The sequence below is a fragment of the Triticum dicoccoides genome, chromosome 1B, assembly GCF_002162155.2.
Source record: "Triticum dicoccoides isolate Atlit2015 ecotype Zavitan chromosome 1B, WEW_v2.0, whole genome shotgun sequence".
NCBI classification, from domain to species: domain Eukaryota; kingdom Viridiplantae; phylum Streptophyta; class Magnoliopsida; order Poales; family Poaceae; genus Triticum; species Triticum dicoccoides.
Genome location: NC_041381.1, coordinates 144767256 through 144783225, shown reverse-complemented (window position 1 = coordinate 144783225; position 15970 = coordinate 144767256).

Genomic DNA, 15970 nt, shown 5'->3' with positions numbered 1-15970 from the left:
CATTAAAAACACTTTTCAAATAACCCTATATGCTTTCCAAAAATTCTATATCATTTCTGATCAACAATATGTCAACAACATATACTTATCAGAAATTATATAGTGCTCCCACTCACTTCTTTGGAAATACAAGTTTCTCATAAACTTTGTACAAACCCAAATTCTTTGATCATTCCATCAAAGCGTACATTCCAACTCTGAGATGCTTACTCCAGTCCTTAGAAGGATCGCTGGAGCTAGCATACCTTTTAGCATCCTTAGGATCGACAAACCTTTCTGATTGTATCACATACAACCTTTCCTTACGAAAACTGGTAAGGAAACTCGTTTTGACATCCAATTGGTTGATTTCATAAATGCAGCTAATGCTAACATGATTCCGACGGACTTAAGCATCGCTATGGATGAGAAAATTTCATCGTAGTCAACTCCTTGAACTTGTGAAAAAACTCTTCACCACAAGTCGAGCTTCACAGATAGTGACATTACCGTTCACGTCTGTCTTCTTCTTAAAGATCCATTTATCTCAATGGCTTGCCGATCAACGGGCAAGTCCACCAAAGTCCATGCTTTGTTCTGATACATGGATCCTATCTCGGATTTCATGGCTTCTAACCATATGTTGGAATATGGGCCCACCATTGCTTCTCCATAGCTCGTAGGTTAATTGTTGTCTAGCAACATGACCTTCAAGACAGGTTTATTGTACCACTCTAAAGTAGTACGCATCCTCGTCACCCTACGAGGTACGATAGTGGCTTGATCCGAAGTTTCATGATCACTATCATAAGCTTCTCCTTCAATTGGTGTAGGTGCCACAGGAACAACTTCCTGTGCCCTGCTACACACTAATTGTAGTGACGGTTCAATAACCATATCAAGTCTCCACCATCCTCCCACTCAATTTTTCGAGACAAACTTTTCCTCGAGAAAGGACCCGATTCAAGAAACAATCCCTATTGCTTTCGGATCTGAATTAGGAGGTATACCCAACGGTTTTGGGTGTCCTATGAAGATGCATTTTATCCGCTTTGGGTTCGAGCTTATCAACCTGAAACCTTTTCACATAAGCGTCGCAGCCCCAAACTTTTAAGAAACGACAACTCAGGTTTCTCCAAACCATACGGAATTACGTGGTGCCCTATTAAAGTGAGTGTGGTTGTCTCTAATGCCTAACCCATGAACGATAGTGGTAATTCGATAAGAGACATCATGGTACGCACCATATCCAATAGGGTGCAACTATGATGTTCGGACACACCATCACACTATGGTGTTCCAGGCGGTATTAATTGTGAAATAATTTCCACAGTGTCTTAATTGCGTGCCAAAGCTCGTAACTCAGATACTCATCTCTATGTTCATATCATAGACATTTTATCCTCTTGTCACGATGATCTTCAACTTCACTCTGAAATTACTTGAACCATTCAATAATTCAGACTTGTGTTTCATCAAGTAAATATACTCAACATCTACTCGAATCATCTGTGAAGTAAGAACATAACGATATTCACTGCATGCCTCAGCACTCATTGGACTGCAACATCAAAATGTGTTACTTCCAACAAGTTGTTTTCTTGTTTCATCTTACTGAAACCGAGGCCTTTTAGTCATCTTGCCCATGTGGTATGATTTGCATATCTCAAGTGATTCAAAATCAAGTGAGTCCAAATGATCCATCTGCATGGAGTTTCTTCATGCGTATACACCAATAGACATGGTTCGCATGTCTCAAACTTTTCAAAAACGAGTGAGTCCAAAGATCCATCAACAAGGAGCTTCTTCATGCGTTTTACACCAATATGACTTACATGGCAGTGCCACAAGTAAGTGGTACTATCATTACTATCTTATATCTTTTGGCATGAAAATGTGTATCACTACGATCCAGATTCAATAAACCATTCATTTTAGGTGCAAGACCATTGAAGGTATTATTCAAATAAACAGAGTAACCATTATTCTCCTTAAATGAATAACCATATTGCGATAGACATAATCCAATCGTGTCTATGCTCAACGCAAACACCAAATAACAATTATTTTGGCTTAACACCAATCTCGATGGTAGAGGGAGCGTGCGATGCTTGTCACATCAACCTTGGAAACACTTCCAACACGTATCATCAGCTCACCTTTAGCTAGTCTCCGTTTATTCCGTAGCTTTTATTTCGAGTTACTAACACTTAGCAACCAAACCGGTATCTAATACCCTGGTGCTACTAGGAGTACTAGTAAAGTACACATTAACATAATGTATATCCAATATGCTTCTATCGACGTTGCCAGCCTTCTCATCTACCAAGTATCTAGGGTGGTTCTGCTTCAGTGTCCGTTCCTCTCATTTCAGAAGCACTTAGTCTCAGGTTTGGGTTCAACCTTGGGTTTCTTCACTGGAGCAGCAACTGATTTGCCATTTCATGAAGTACCCCTTCTTGCCCTCGCCCTTCTTGAAACTAGTGGTTTCACTAACCATCAACAATTGATGCTCCTTCTTGATTTCTACATTCGTGGTGTCAAACATCGCGAATAGCTCAAGGATCATCATATTCATCCCTGTTATGTTATAGTTCATCACGAAGCTCTAGTAGCTTGGTGGCAATGTCTTTGGAGAAACATCACTATCTCATCTGGAAGATTAACTCCCACTCGATTCAAGTGATTGTTGTACCCAGACAATTTGAGTACAAGCTCAACGATTGAGATCTTCTCCCTTAGTTTGTAGGCTAGAAAACTCATCGGAGGTCTCATACCTCTTGACGTGGGCACGAGCCTGAAATCCCAATTTCAGCTCTTGGAACATCTCATATGTTCTGCGACATTTCAAAAAAATGTCTTCGGTGCCTCAATTCAAAACCATTTAACATTACCTACTGAACTATCACATAGTCATCAAAACGTGTATGTCAGATGTTCGCAACATCCTCAAACGACGTTCGAGGTCCAGCACACCGAGCAGTGCATTAAGCACATAAGCCTTATATTGTCCGCATAATTTCTACTATCAACTTTCAACTATATTTTCTCTAGGAACATATCTAAAATAGTAGAACTAAAGCGCGAGCTATGACATAATTTGCAAAGGGTTTTTGACTATGTTCAGGATAATTAAGTTCATCTTATGAACTCCCACTCAGATAGACATCCCTCTAGTCATCTAAGTGATTACATGATCCGGGTCAACTAGGCCGTGTCCGATCATCACGTGAGACGGACTAATAATCATCGGTGAACATCTTCATGTTGATCGTATCCACCATACGACTCATGCCCGACCTTTCGGTCTCTTGTGTTCCGAGGCCATGTCTGTACATGCTAGGCTCGTCAAGTTAACCTAAGTGTTTCACGTGTGTAAATCTGGCTTACACCTGTTGTATGTGAACGTTAGAATCTATCACACCCGATCATCACGTGGTGCTTCGAAACGACGAACTTTTGCAATGGTACATAGTTAGGGGGAACACTTTCTTGAAATTTTAATGAGGGATCATCTTATTTACTATCGTCGGTCTAAGCAAATAAGATGCATAAACATGATAAACATCACATGCAATCAAATAGTGACATGATATGGCCAATATCATTTTTGCTCCTCTTGATCTCCATCTTCGGGGCTCCATGATCATCATCGTCACCGGCATGACATCATGATCTCCATCATCGTGTCTTCATGAAGTTGTCTCGCCAACTTATTACTTCTACTACTATGGCTACCAATTAGCAATAAAGTAAAGTAATTACATGGCGTTGTTCAATGACACGCAGGTCATACAATAAATTAAGACAACTCCTATGGCTCCTGCCGGTTGTCATACTCATCGACATGCAAGTCGTGATTCCTATTAGAAGAACATGATCAATCTCATACATCACATATCATTCATCGCATTCTTCTTGTCCATTTCACCTCACATAGCATACCCTGCTAAAACAAGTTAGACGTCCTCTAATTGTTGTTTGCATGTTTTACGTGGCTGCTATGGGTTTCTAGCAAGAACGTTTCTTACCTACGCAAAACCACAACGTGATATGCCAATTGCTATTTACCCTTCATAAGGACCCTTTTCATCGAATCCGATCCGACTAAAGTGGGAGAGACTGGCACCCGCTAGCCACCTTATGCAACAAGTGCATGTCAGTCGGTGGAACCTGTCTCACGTAAGAGTACGTGTAAGGTCGGTCTGGGCCGCTTCATCCCACAATGCCGCCGAATCAAGATTGGACTAGTAACGGTAAGCATATTGAACAAAATCAACGCCCACAACTACTTTGTGTTCTACTCGTGCATAGAATCTACGCAATAAACCTGGCTCTGATAACACTGTTGGGGAACGTAGCAGAAATTCAAAATTTTCCTACGTGTCACCAAGATCTATCTATGAGAAACCAGCAACGAGGGGAAGGAGAGTGCATCTACATACCCTTGTAGATCTCTAAGCGGAAGCGTTCAAGAGAACGGGGTTGAAGGAATCGTACTCGTCGTGATCCAAATCACCGGAGATCCTAGTGCCGAACGGACGGCACCTCCGCGTTCAACACACGTACAACCCGGTGACGTCTCCCATGCCTTGATCCAGCAAGGAGAGAGGGAGAGGTTGGGGAAGACTCCATCCAGTAGCAGCACAACGGCGTGGTGGTGGTGGAGGAGCGTGGCAATCCTGCAGGGCTTCGCCAAGCACCACGGGAGAGGAGGAGAAAGAGAGGTAGGGCTGCGCCAACAGGAGAAGAACTTCGTGTGTTGGGATGCCCCTTTGCCACCACTATATATAGGGGGAGAGGGGGGGCAGCAGCCAGCCCAAGATCCCATCTGGGGGGGCGGCCAAGGGGGGGAGAGGGGAAACTTGCCCCCCAAGTTAGGTGGGTGCGCCCCCTCCCCAAACCCTAGGCGCCTTGGGCCCTTGTGGGGGGCGCACCAGCCCACCTGGGGCTGGCCCCTCCCACACTTGGCCCATGCTGCCCTCCGGGGATGGTGTCCCCACTTGGTGGACCCCCGGGACCCTCCCGGTGGTCCTAGTACGTTACCGATGAAATTCGAAATTTTTCCGGTGACCAAAACAGGACTTCCCATATATAAATCTTTACCTCCGGACCATTCCGGAACTCCTCGTGATGTTCGGGATCTCATCCGGGACTCCGAACAACATTCGGTAACCACATACAAACTTCCTTTATAACCCTAGCGTCATCGAACCTTAAGTGTGTAGACCCTACGGGTTCGGGAACCATGCAGACATGACCGAGATGTTCTCCGGTCAATAACCAATAGCGGGATCTAGATACCCATGTTGGCTCCCACATGTTCCATGATGATCTCATCGGATGAACCACGATGTCGAGGATTCGATCAATCCTGTATACAATTCCCTTTGTCTAGCGGTATTGTACTTGCCCGAGATTCGATCATCGGTATGTCGATACCTTGTTCAATCTCGTTACCAGCAAGTCTCTTTACTCGTTCCGTAACACATCATCCCGTGATCAACCCCTTGGTCACATTGTGCACATTATGATGATGTCCTACCGAGTGGGCCCAGAGATACCTCTCCATCAACCGGAGTGACAAATCCCAGTCTCGATTCGTGCCAACCGAACAGACACTTTCGGAGATACCCGTAGTGCACCTTTATAGCCACCCAGTTACGTTGTGACGTTTGGTACACCCAAAGCATTCCTACAGTATCCGGGAGTTGCACAATCTCATGGTCTAAGGAAATGATACTTGACATTAGAAAAGCTTTAGCATACGAACTACACGATCTTTGTGCTAGGCTTAGGATTCGGTCTTGTCCATCACATTATTCTCCTAATGATGTGATCCCGTTATCAACGACATCCAATGTCCATGGTTAGGAAACCATAACCATCTATTGATCAACGAGCTAGTCAACTAGAGGCTTACTAGGGACATGGTGTTGTCTATGTATCCACACATGTATCTGAGTTTCCTATCAATACAATTATAGCATGGATAATAAACGATTATCATGAACAAGGAAATATAATAATAACCAATTTATTATTGCCTCTAGGGCATATTTCCAACATCTGATCCTTTCTATGGCTATGAATCTGAAACTATTGTGGCACATCTTACTAAGTTGAATGATATAGCTGCCCTGTTTACTAATAATGAGAGATCGCGCTACCTTTATTTACTCAAAATATTTCCGTTCTCATTAAAGGGTGATGCTAAGATATGGTTTAATTCTCTTGATCTTGGTTGTATGCAAAGTCCCCAGGATATGATTTATTACTTCTCTGCTAAATATTTCCCCGCTCATAAGAAACAAGCAGCCTTGAGGGAAATATATATCTTTGTGCAAATTGAAGGAGAAAGTCTCCCACAAGCTTGGGGGAGGCTTCTCAAGTTACTTAATGATTTGCCTGATCATCCTCTTAAGAAACCTGAAATACTTGATATCTTTTATAATGGACTAACTGATGCTTCCAGAGATTACCTGGATAGTTGTGCTGGTTCTCTTTTCAGGGAAAGAACGCCGGATGAAGCGGAAATTCTATTGAACAATATGTTGACAAATGAAAATAATTGGGCACCTCCTGAGCCAGCTCCTGAGCCAATTTCTTAGCCAATTATTGAGCCCATTCCTAAACCAACTCCAAACAAGAGAGGTGTTCTATTTCTCAGTCCTGAAGATATGCAAGAGGCAAAGAAATCTATGAAAGAAAAAGGTATTAAAGTTGAAGATGTTAAGAATTTACCTCCTATTGAAGAAATACACGGTCTTAATTTACCACCTGTTGAAGAAGTATATGATCTCAATTACTTATTTACTGAAGAACCTCCCGATATCCCGACACAGGTAGTAAAGGTAAATTCTCTCTATAGATATGATAAAGCTGAAGTCCCTCCTACTAAAATTGCTAGGGAGTGCTTGGATGAGTTTGATAACTTTATGTTTAAGCAAGATGACTTTAATGCTTATTTTGGTAGACAATTAAAACAAGATGCCTATATGATTAAACGCTTGGGTGATTATATGGCTCATATTAGAGGTGAACTTAAACTTGTTAGCAAACATGCTTCTATGGTTATCACTCAAGTAGAACAAGTACTTAAAGCTCAAAAAGAAGCGCTTGATGAAATGAATAGTAAGAAAAATGATTATGCTGTTAGAGTGGCTACTAGAACCGGTAGAATGACTCAGGAACCTTTGTATCCTGAAGGCCACCCTAAGAGAATCGAGCAAGATTCTCAGAGAAATGATATTGATGTACCTAGTTCTTCTAAAAAGAAGAAAAAGAAAAATGATAGGACTTTGCAAACTTCTAGTGAACCTATTGTTGAGCCACCTGAGAATCCGAATGATATTTCTATTTCTGATGCTGAAACACAATCAGGTGATGAACATGAACCCAGTGATAATGTTAATGATAATGATCATGTTAATGATAATGAGCCGCCGCCAAGCCCTAATCTCTCTCAGGAGGGCTGATCTGGAGTCCGTCGGGGCTCCGGAGAGGGGAATTCGTCGCCATTGTCATCATCAACCATCCTCCAAACCAATTTCATGATGCTCACTGCCGTGCGTGAGTAATTCCATCGTAGGCTTGCTGGACAGTGATGGGTTGGATGATATTTATCATGTAATCGAGTTAGTTTTGTTAGGGTTTGATCCCTAGTATCCACTATGTTCTGAGATTGATGTTGCTATGACTTTGCTATGCTTAATGCTTGTCACTAGGGCCCGAGTGCCATGATTTCAGATCTGAACCTATTATGTTTTCATGAATATATGTGAGTTCTTGATCCTATCTTGCAAGTCTATAGTCACCTACTATGTGTTATGATCCGGCAACCCCGAAGTGACAATAATCAGAACCACTCCTGGCGATGACCTTAGTTTGAGGAGTTCATGTATTCACTATGTGCTAATGCTTTGTTCCGGTTCTCTATTAAAAGGAGGCCTTAATATCCCTTAGTTTCCAATAGGACCCTGCTGCCACGGGAGGGTAGGACAAAAGATGTCATGCAAGTTCTTTTCCATAAGCACGTATGACTATATTCGGAATACATGCCTACATTACATTGATGAACTGGAGCTAGTTCTGTGTCACCCTATGTTATGACTATTACATGATGAACCACATCCGGCATAATTATCCATCATTGATCCGGTGCCTACGAGTTTTCCATATACTGGTTCTTGCTTATTTAGTTTTCCGTTGCTACTGTTACAATCACTACAAAATACCAAAAACATTACTTTTACCGTCTTTACTCTTGTTACCGTTGCCATCATTATCATATTACTTTGCTACTAAACACTTTGCTGCAGATACTAAGTTTCCAGATGTGGTTGAATTGACAACTCAGCTGCTAATACTTGAGAATATTCTTTGGCTCCCCTTGTGTCGAATCAACAAATTTGGGTTGAATACTCGAAAACTGTTGCGATCCCCTATACTTGTGGGTTATCACGATATGACTGAAGTTTTGGCCATGCTGGGTTGCCTGGCTCTTGTGTTTATGCCCTAAGTTCCCGTTAATTCGGCTAGGGAATAAGGGGAGCACCTCTGCCGGTTCAACTCGATGTATACCTCAGACTGGGTGAAGCCGAAAGCTAGCGTTCTTAAGGGAATATTTGGTCGGTGAACAAAAGATGTTTTTCGTTTATTACAACGTGAATCCCCAGATGTTTTGTTTCCTGCGCTTCTGTTCGCAGTTCGGACATGCACATCGACGCATGCGTACCCAGGGAAAGGAACCCCTAAAGAAACTATTCTCTCTGGAGATGTTTCTTACTATCCATGTAATATAACATAACTAGTTGGGTACTTGTCTGTTCAAGCACTTATGACCCCTAGCCTGGTTTCCACGCATACCCCGGTTTTACATAACTGAGCGGGTATTCGGATACACTTCGGACTGTCGGGTCCGGGGGCTGAAGCGAAAAGGTCTGCCATGACAAATGATTTTCAATCCGGCTAGGGACTACATAGGTCCATTGAATTACATAGCCACTTGGACTGGCTATATTCTTCCTCTATACCGTCCAACAGGCTGTCTATCCTACAATCCTATTGGGAATACTTTACGGCTAATGCTACTTGGTCATATACCATACTTACGGGTAGTTGTTGCCCATCTGACCCCACCGGTCCGACTTCGGCCATATGGTTCGGGTCAGCCTTGGCGTATCGCGTCTTCACCATGGCCCAGGCTGCCCTTGCACCTTGTCGGCAAGCTGATATCTTCCATAATCGGAAGCGCCGCCGTGCTCCTTTGAGCATCTCCACAAGCTTGCCCATGCCTCCTAGCAGGGAAGAGGACGGTCACAAGGCCTGGGCAATACCCTGCATCACCTGTCGAGCTCGTTCGTGCAGTTGTGAAAGATCTTGCAGCAAATCACCTGTGGATCCGGGCATCTCCTCTCCAGGACGGCCCGTCGGCATACCTATAGACATAACTCTGTTAATTCGCTTCCTCGCTGAACTGTTCTGTAGTTCGTTCAAGCACTTACTATAAATGCCGCATCGAAGCCTCCTGTTCTCCTTTATGGAGTCAGCAAGCTGAGCTCGAACATCTACTAATTCGACGCTCAGTCGGATATTGGCATCTTGGAGATTATTTTTCTCTTGAATAGCCTGTGTCAGCACACGCTCACCCGCCTTCAGCTGACTTCGTAGATGTGGCTCATTATCTTTCACGATCTTTGGATTCTCTCCGGGATTGTCTACAGAATCTTTTGTTAGATCTGTAAACCATGCTGAATAAATAACTGGTATACGTCCTCACAAATATCTTTATCAAGGCAAGTATTACCAGAAGAGGCCTTTTGGGGCTCCTCTAGTCCGGCAACTGCAGCCTTTAGCCGGGTCTTGCATTCCTCCAGCTCTTGAGATAAATGGGTATTCTTCTCTATAAGAACCTATGCATACAATGATCCTTAAATTAGTTGTGCCAACTGTTTCAAGTCTCAGGGGCTACTGCTACACATGCTCATCAAATTTTCTTACCCGTATATCCTTCGCATACTGGTCCATTGCTCTGGCAAGTCCATCTTCAGCGGCGCGGATATATGCGTCTCCGGAGTTGAAGGCATTGAACACCTCTTCGAAAAAAATACTATTACGGAGCACGGCCCGTCTGCGTCGGTAGTTCATGGCGCTCCCCACTTTGGAATTTGTAGCGGAAAGCCTGTCCACATCCTCTGTAGGCGGAAAATTTGGTGTTGTGCCGACGTCAGCCTCCACCCGTGAGTCCGGTTCAGGAATCCGGCTGCTTGAGGCGTGGCCGACAGGGTCTTCGGATATGGTCCGATGGCTACTCTTTCTGCCAGGACATAATGAAAACTGTCACATTTCAGCAAAAGTAATCACAGAGCAAGTTTAATTTGTACCTCTACGTAGGTGTCTCAGTCCTATCCGCCTTCCTTTTAAGCCTGCCCGGCCCGAGTGCCCTTTGCTGATGAGCCCCCGCGGACTCAGCACGGCGTCCCGGTGGACATTTCTATTAAAATGCAACATGTGTGCGTAAGGTGTGGCATAATTTGGAAGTTAGGGCTCCAGCTTTACTTACATTCAACACTGGGAGCAGCCCGGGATAATCGGCGAGGATGGCCACCAAGGCGCCATCACGGCTTGCTTGATAGAATGACCCGTCGACAAGCTCCATAGATATATCCGGATCTTCTTCAAGTCTGGGGTCAAGAGCCCGGCTAGGATCCTCTAGCTACGGAGGTGGGCTGTTGAACTCCTTCACGGCCGTTTTCAATTCTTGCTTTGAAATTAGCAAGGTGAATGTTGGTGACAAAGGACACAAGAATGAATAGAGTCGAGTAATGAATGATAGCTTACCCAGCTTGGGGGTTGTACATGAAAAATCCATCCCGCGGCTTAATGCGGAGGAACTCCTCTTCTTCTCCTTTGTATAAATCGGACAATATTCTCGCCAGAGCGGTGGCGGAGTCCGGACCTTTACGACCGCAGCGGGTGGCGTCGTCTTCTCCGTTGAAGTGCCACATGGGTTTCCCCCGATATTGAAGTGGCTGCACCCCCTGCATTATGCATATTGACATAACTTCTATTATTGTCAGTCCTGATTGGGCTAGTATTTTTATCATGCCCATCAGATAGAGAACTTCTCTGTCATTTTCCTCCTGGGGGCTCCGAGGGCGCCAACTTTGGCGTTTCTTTAGCGGAGCATTGGTGAACTCAGGAAGGCCTGTCCGGACTGGGTCCGGAAGCGGAACATCATCTACATAATACCACTCCAAAGGCCAGTCTTCGGATGCCTTCTTTGGAGTACCGGACAGGTATCCAGTCTGGGCGACGCGCCATATTTTGGCGCCGCCCACTTGATATATAGATCCCTCCTGATTGCGAGGGACGAGGTAGAATAGCCTCTTCCATAACTCAAAATGAGCTTCGCAGCCCAGAAATAGCTCGCAGAGGGCAATGTAACCTACGATATGCAGTATGGAGGCAGGAGTGAAGTTGTGCAGCTGGAGGCCGTAGAACTCCAGGAGCCTACAGAGGAATGGGTGGATTGGAAACCCAAGTCCTGTCAGCAAATATGGGACAAGGCATAACTGCTCCCCGTGAGATGGGTCAGGAAAGTTCTCCGCTTGCTCCCCGCCGTTATAGGTGGCTAGTCCGGCTCAGACGGGGACCATGTATGCAGGTGGAAGAAACCCTTGGGTCTGCAACTCTACTACACGGCTATGGGGGACAGAACACTTTTTCCAATCACCCGGCATAGAGCTACGGGAGCAAGAAGAGGAGCTGAAGCGACCGGCCATGATGGAATGGTTTTCCAGATGTGCTCTGTTGAATGCTTGCTTGGGGGGAGATGGTGAGATTTGGATCTGAGGATCCCCGTCTCTTCAAATAGATGGTTCGCTTACAGGGTCAGGGTGGCAAATGTAAAAAAGCCCCGGCTCCTTGTATTCGCTCGACACGTGGAGATAACCATTATTGAAGCACAAAAGCCAAGGAGTACAACATTAATGGGAAGTCGGACACTGTTCGGTACGACAAGTACTCTGGATTTGAAGAAGAACCTGCCTTGCAATGCCGAAGACAATCTGCGCACCGGACTCATCGTCATTGAAGCCTGGTTCGGGGGCTACTGAACGAGTCCTGGATTAGGGGGTATCTGGACAGCCGTACTAAATACTTTGGCCGGACTATTGGACTATGAAGATACAAGATTGAAGATTTCGTCCTGTGTCCGGATGGGACTCTCCTTTGCATGGAAGGCAAGCTTGGCGATTCGTATGTTAGATCTCCTTCTCTGTAACCGACTCTGTGTAACCCTAGCCCCCTCCGGTGTCTATATAAACCGGAGGGTTTAGTCCGTAGGACGAGAAAAATCATAATCATAGGCTAGCTCCTAGGGTTTAGCCTCTACAATCTCGTGGTAGATCAACTCTTGTAATACTCATATCATCAAGATCAATCAAGCAGGAAGTAGGGTATTACCTCCATCGAGAGGGCCCGAACCTGGGTAAAACATCATGTCCCCTGCCTCCTGTTACCATTAGCCTTAGACGCACAGTTCGGGACCCCCTACCCGAGATCCGTCGGTTTTGACACCGACAGGTAGGATATGACCAACACCCATTCTTCTTATGGCTTGGGGAGGAATTTCATCACCTACATCACAAGTACCACTTTGCTCCACTTGGGAGTCGTTATTCTCGTCAAACTCCATGTTACACATCTCCTCAATGAGTCCCGTGAACTTGTTGAGGACACGGTAAGCATGCGAGTTTGTAGCATAACCAACAAATATGCCCTCATGATCTCTAGCCTCAAATTTAGATAAATGAATACCTTTCTTGAGAATGAAACACTTACAACCGAACACCCGGAAGTACTTGAGGTTGGGCTTGTTACTGGTAAGTATCTCATATGGAGTCTTGTTCAAGCCTTTGCGGAGATAGAGCCGATTGGATCCATGACAAGCAGTGTTGATTGCTTCGGCCCAAAAGTTGCAAGGAGACTTGAACTCCGCCATCATGGTCCTTGCCGCGTCCATCAATGTCCGGTTCTTCCTCTCCGCTACATGATACGTCCATTTTGCATCATGTTTTCCAATTGTTATTTATGTTGTTTTATTGTATAACAATACTTTTTGGAGTAATTATAATGTCTTTTCTCTCATAATATGCAAGGTATGCACAAAGGGGGAGATTTCCGGCAGCTCGAAATCTGGACCTGAAAAAGCTACGTCAAGCTACCTATTCTGCACAACTCCAAATGAGCTGAAACTTCCCAAGGAATTTTTATGGAATATTTGATAAAAATTGGAGCAAATAAGTACCAGAGGGGGGCCACCAGGTGGGCACAACCCACCTGGGCGCGCCCTGGTGGGTGCTGCCCTCCTCGGCCCACCTCCGGTGCCCATATTTTGGTATATAAGTCATTTTAACCTAGAAACAATCAGAGGAGGACATTCAGGATTAAGCGTCGCCGCCTCGAGGCGGAACTTGGGCAGGAGCACTTTTGCCCTCCGGTGGAGCGATTCCACCGGGGGACCTTCCCTCCCAGAGGGGAAAATCATCGTTATCATCATCACCAACAACTCTCCCATCTTGGGGAGGGCTATCTTCATCAACATCTTCACAGCACCAACTCCTCTCAAACCCTAGTTCATCTCTTGTGTTCAATCTTTGTATCAAAACTATAGATTGGTGCTTGTGGGTGACTAGTAGTGTTGATTACATCTTATAGTTGATTACTATATGGTTTATTTGGTGGAAGATTATATGTTTAGATCCATTATGCTAATTAATACCCCTCTGATCTTGAGCATGTTTATCATTTGTGAGTAGTTACTTTCGTTCTCGAGGTCATGGGAGAAATCATGTTGCAAGTAATCATGTGAACTTGATATGTGTTCGATACTTTGATGGTATGTATGTTGTCATTCTCTTAGTGGTGTCATGTGAATGTCAACTACATGACACTTCACCATATTTGGTCCTAACAGAATGCATTGTGGAGTAGTTATTATATGGTGGGTTGCGAGAGTGACAGAAGCTTAACCCAGTTTATGAGCTATTCTGTAAGGGACTGATTGGATCCAAAAGTTTAATGCTATGGTTAGAATTTATTCTTAATACTTTTCTCATAGTTGCGGATGCTTGAGATAGGGTTAATCATAAGTAGGAGGTTTTTTCAAGTAAGAACAGCACCTAAGCACTGGTCCACCCACATATCAAATTATCAAAGTACCGAACACGAATTAAGCCAACATGATGAAAGTGACTAGATGAAATTCCTGTGTACCCTCAAGAAAACTTTGCTTAGCATAAGAAACCATTTTTTCCTGTCCTTTGCCTCCAAAGGATTGGGCTACCTTGCTGCACTTTTGTCACTACTATCTTTACTTGCTCGTTACAAATTATCTTGCTGTCAAACTACTCCGCTACTTACAATTTTAGCACTTGCAGACATTACCTTGCTGAAAACCACTTGTCATTTCCTTCTGCTCCTTGTTGGGTTCGACACTCTTACTTATCGAAAAGGCTACAATTGACCCCATATACTTGTGTGTCATCAAGGCTATTTCTAGCACTTTGCCGGGGAGTGAAGCACTCTTGGTAAGTGGAAATTGGTAAGGAAACATTATTACTACATGCTGAAATGTATTGTCACTTGTTACTATGGAAAACAATCCTTTCAGGGATTTGTTCGGGGTATCTTCACCTCGACTAGAACCACAATTAGTTGCCCCTCAACCTATTGCACCTACTAAAAATGTTGAATATGAAATTCCTTCGGGTATGTTAGAACAACTGCTAGCTAATCCTTATGCACGAGATGGAACCGAACATCCTGATATGCACTTGATATACGTGGATGAAATTTGTGGATTGTTTAAGCTTGCAGGTTTGCCCAGAGATGAAGCTAAGAAGAAGGTTTTCCCTTTATCTTTAAAGGGAAAAGCATTGACGTGGTATAGGCTATGTGATGATATTGGATCTTGGAACTGGAACCGTCTGAAATTGGAATTTCATCAAAAAAAATTATCTTATGCATCTAGTTCATCGTGATCAGAATTATATATATAATTTTTGGCCTCGTGAAGGAGAAAGTATCGCTCTAGCTTGGGGGAGGCTTAATTCAATGTTATATTCATGCCCCAATCATGAGCTTTCAAGAGAAATTATTATTCAGAATTTTTATGCTCGTCTTTCTCGTAATGATCAATCCATGCTCGATACTTCTTGTAATGGTTCTTTTATGAAGAAAACTATTGAATTCCGGTGGATCTTTTAGAAAACGCAACTCTGAATATTGGGAACTCAACGAAGGTAAAGAGACGGGTATTGAACCTAAGTTTGATTGTGTTAAATCTTCTATGAATACTGATGCTTTTCAAAAGTTTAGCACTAAATATGGACTTGACTCTGAGATAGTAGCTTCGTTCTATGAACCTTTTGCTACTCGTGTTGATCTCCCTAAGGAGAAGTGGTTTAAATATCACCCACCAATTAAAGAGGAAATTGAAGAACCAGTAAAAGCTAAAGAAGAAACTATCATTTACAATGTCGATCCAGTTGTTCCCACTACTTATATTGAAAAAAAAAACTTTTCCTGTTAGGGTGAAGGAACATGCTAAAGCTTCAACTGTGGTTAACAAAATTTATGCTAGAACAGCCAAGCCATCTGAAAAAATTAGAGTTGAACCTAGTGTTGCTATAGTTAAAGATCTCTTAGTTGATAATATTGATGGGCATGTTATTTACTTCTGTGGTGAAGCTTCTAGAATTGCCAAACCTGAAGGAAAAGATAAACATAGACCAATTGTTGGCATGCCTGTTGTCTCAGTTAAGATAGGACATCACTATTATCATGGGTTATGTGACCTAGGTGCTAGTGTGAGTGCTATTCCTTTCTCCTTATATCAAGAAATTAAAGATGAAATAGCACCTGTTGAAATAGAAGGCATAGATGTCACTATTAAACTTGCTAATAGAGATACTATATCACCAAT